Source organism: Cibotium barometz, chromosome 39 (genome assembly GCF_041138505.1).
Source record: "Cibotium barometz isolate CiBa-2024 chromosome 39, ASM4113850v1, whole genome shotgun sequence".
Lineage (NCBI taxonomy): Eukaryota > Viridiplantae > Streptophyta > Polypodiopsida > Cyatheales > Cibotiaceae > Cibotium > Cibotium barometz.
In genome coordinates this window covers 770,267-775,030 of record NC_141084.1, presented here as the reverse complement: position 1 = coordinate 775,030, position 4,764 = coordinate 770,267, and positions in this window count along the sequence as shown.

Genomic DNA, 4,764 nt, shown 5'->3' with positions numbered 1-4,764 from the left:
CTTCTCTTGGCAGCTTCTCCTTGAGGTATAATCAGCAGCATATCTTCTCTTGGTAGCTTCTACTTTGATGAAGGCTCGATAGCCTTCATAATGCTAAAATCTCCATTTTCAGCTTCCTTGATGATGAGCAGGTTCTTCATGTTGCAAAACTCCCATTTGCAACTCTCTTGGGCAGCTTCTATGCAATCTCCTTATTGCAAATCTCCTCTCAAATCCTCACAAATGCAAATCCAAATGATAATATGAGTGTGCATAATGTTTTTTCATAACAAGCTGAAAATAATGCTTAATCAAAGAAACACACAACCAAGCTAATATACATAATAATCACCATGACCAAGAGCCCACCCAAGCTCTGATACCATGTTAACAATCTAAAATTGGGATTGATCATGGTGAAGGACATAGATTAAGTAACATAATTAAGGTGGATTAAACCACACTAAAAACTCCATGAGAGAGAGAGAGAGATTGCACACTCAACACTCAATTCTATTCACTTACATATCACAATGAACCATACAATAATATAGGCCCTCTAGCCTTATCCCACTTTACACATCATCATCCATGTGTGGCAACTCCTTTTCCACTCTTTTGGTCAACACTCACACACCATACAATATTACATGTGGCATTCCTATCTCACCACAATATCTTGCACCTCTAGGGTGCTTTCCTACATACACAACACTGCGATTACATCTCTCAACACCCCCTCTTAATCGAGGTCTTTCACAACTCACCCATCATTCATCACCCATATCAACGTAGCATTGCACAAACGTAATCGCTACCTTTTAACACTATTCACATCTTCCCATATCAATCCACATATAATCATATCAGTCCCACATCAATCCACATCTAATCATATCATTCCCACATCAATCCACATCTATTCACATCTTCCCACATCAATCCACATTTAATAACATCATTCCCACATCAACCCACATCTAATTACATCATTCCCACATCTATTCACATCTTCCCACATCAATCCACATCTAATCACATCATTTCCACATCAATCCACATCTATTCACAGCTTTCCACATCAATCACATCATTCCCACATCAATCCACATCTATTCACATCATTCCACATCAATCCACATGTAATCACATCAATTCCCACATAAATTCCACATCAATCCACATCATTTCCACATCATTCCACATCAATCCACATGTAATCACATCATTCCCACATAAATCCACATCTATTCACATCTTCCCATATCAATTGACATCTAATCACATTATTCCTACATCAATCCACATCTATTCACATCTTGCCACATCAATCCATATCTAATCACATCATTCCCACAATAATCCACATCTAATCACTTCATTCCCACATCAATCCAAACCTATTCACATCTTCCCACATCTAATTACATCATTCCCACATCAATCCACATCTATTCACATCTTCCCACATCAATGCACATCTAATTACTTCATTCCCACATCTATTCACATCTTCCCACATCAATCCACATGTTTTTGGCCTAATTCTTTAGGAAAATGCGAAGCCCTCAAAGAAGAAGCTTGGCCACCAAGTAAAAGAGGGTAATCTCCAAGAGAAGAAGAGGATTAATGAATCTCCAAAGCTTCACAATAATAGAAATATAATAAACTAAAAATTACACTAGCATATAGTTACTCCAATATGAAAATAAAAAGGAATGGGGGTCTATTTATAGGTGAGGGAGGCCACCAACCAAGTCCATCTAGAATCTAGAGGCTTCTGGCTCCAGTGTGATCCATTTTGGACAAGTTTAGACTAGTTTGGCTCACTTTTTTGGTTTGAAGGAGGAGAGATGAAATATCTCACTTTTTTGAATTAAAAAATGCCCTCTTGATGTGATTTCTAGGCGCTTCCTTCTTGATCCCTTCTCCCCATTTTGAGGTGTCAAAAATTCTATTTTTTAACTAGAAAATTCCATTTAACTAAAATAAACCCTGTACTAGTCAACTCTTCATCTTATTTGAGAATTTACTCATTTTTGGGAGATTTTCTTATATTCTTTTCCTTTTTTTCATCCCAACACTTGGATTAAACTTATTGGCTCTTCTTGACACTCTTTGGATCTTAATAAGAATTTTTTTGAAATTATATACCCCTAGGCCAAGATGTCCAATTCACATTTTCAAGTAATTTCTAATGCATATTGGAAAACTCTTTTTAAGATTCTGTTTTAGGGGATCTCTTCCTATTGACTCGGAGAAAATTCTTATCCAAAAATATTTCAAAACTATATCATCTCTCTCTAGAATATTTTCTCTCTCTAGACCAAAACATGGAAAAATAATGTTTTCTTGTATTCTGAATTAGGGGATGATTATAGAGATGGAAGGGAAAGTTCTTACACCTTTACATCTCAAATACTGGAGGGAGGAATCTTACAATAAATTTCGACCCACATAGGCATTTTTTTCATGAAGGAAATTCTTGTTATGCAATATGATAAGAGTGGTGGGAAGAAATTATAGCCTATATCATGTACATATGTGGTGGTGGAAAAAATTCATAGTATGCATATGTTGATGTTTGATCCAGATAGCCATTATCATGAATGTAGGTGATGGTATATCTAAGAGTAGTGTAGGAATGAGCTCTAGCTACAATTATTTAGAGTACATGTGAAGGATGTTGAGAGATGGTATGTCTAAGGGTAGTGTAGAATAAACTCTGGTTATAATTATTTGGAGGACATGCGAAGGATGCTAAGAGATGCAATCTTCGCTTCTTCATCTCACGACATTGTCTTTGTGTACAAAGAAAAAAAAGAGGAGCTTATAAGGGCTTCTGGAATGGTGGTAGAGAAGAGCTTGGAGCTTTCATGAGATGATGGTAGATTCAAGGTCCCCTATGCTGGAGAGCATACTACTGCACATAGGCATGGAAAAGTCCAGGCTCACATGCACCCCCCTCCTTGACATAGATGGTCCCACCACATGTATTTGCTTATAGTTCTTTAGCTTTAAAATTGAATTGTAGAACAAAAATCAGGATTGACGAGTCAATTGACTCGTGGTTTTCCAAATCAATGGAGCCTTGCACATCTAGATTAAAATCAATGGATTACAGGTCATCATGGATTAGCTCATCTAGCTCTTCTGCTATCATGAATTTTTGGTATCTACTATGTAGCGATATTATTTATGATACAAAGGTTACATGGTACATAGACAAGCATTTTTTTTAATGACCTCCTCTCAAATTTGTAGCCAAAGGTTGCAACTATATGTGTTTTTCAGGTCTTTAGCCCTAAACGTATGTTCTGCCTATATCACCTTATTCTAGGCACTGTAAGATCCCTGTTCCCACCGAGCAACAGATTCGGGATACTAGCAGCGAAAGTAGCACTTCTCGCGCGGGATAGGGGTCCCACATTCGGGGCCTCACCCATGGATATGCGGATAAGAGACTAATCCATCGGTTGTTCCAAAACCGAACCCGGAAAAACTTCCTTTACCGGAAAGCACGGGCGATTCCACCAGGATAACTTAATACTCTAACGTAGTCAAGAACATTTCTGATCGAGCTGATCCAATTGCATCTATAAGATACATGGTCAGATTAAGGAAGAAACTTGCACTTGGATCATTGGGATCAACGCTTTTTTTCCCATTCAAGAGGCACAGCCGTTGATTCCTATCCATAGAACAGTTACTGTCCGGGATTTATTTTATCTATCGTAAAAACAAAAGTTTGAGTCTCGATTTACGGATCCATCAGTCCAGCCTAACCCCATCCAATCCCATGGGTTAGCCAACCGCCCAACCACTGTAGTGATGGGATCCAATTAAAAATTTGGTTAGGTTTTGTCCCGGGTACCAAGGAAAAGAGTTCCAAGGCCCCCTAGCCAGATGTTCATGCAAAATAAAACTAGTCACACCACTCACACACCCAATATGAAATTGCCTTTTTCAACCAGATTCAACCAGCTTAAAACAATCCTTTAATAAAACCATAGTATCATTGATCACCATCTTCCAATTTATCCAATTGATTCTTAATTTCCCATCATTCCTTCATCAGAGTATCTATGGCATCATTGGCAACTAGAACGCTCAGGAGCCGTTTCGATAGTTCCTAGCCCATAATACTTGGCAATATAATCACTTAACAAGATGGACTCTCGTTGAAGATCAGCAAGATCAACCAACAGATCCATATAAGGAGCCATGGACTCATCCATTGAAGACCAGCAAGGTCAATCAACCAGATCCATACTCGATGTCAGAAAATAACTCCAACTCTGTTCCAATATCTTCCTCGACGCACGCGTGGGTATCCTAGGTGACCCAGAGCCCGAGCACCGTATGGTCAGCACCCTCTAGGATCCTTCGCAGGTAACCTAGCGCTTCACGCATAGGCCGCTTCCTTGGCCCCTCATCCACCGTACCGGAAGCTCACCATTTTAATCGCACCGAGGCTGGTCAAGACCTCGGCCGACCTTGCTACGCGAGACGTCCTTCATTGACTCCCCGTCAGCAGTTGCAACTTTCTCATCACGACCTTAATCACAAGACGGTCAAAATGCTCCCCCCAGCATTCTTGACATAAAACAATCATTTACAAACAGCATTTACAAACAGCATTTACAAACAGTTTACAATACAATTTCTATTTTAACTTTCATTTTTCCACATTATCCCTCCTCAATCTACATTACTTATTCCATATTCCATTTATATGTATACTCATCCCATCACATCATTTCCATCTTATCACTTCAGATTCCC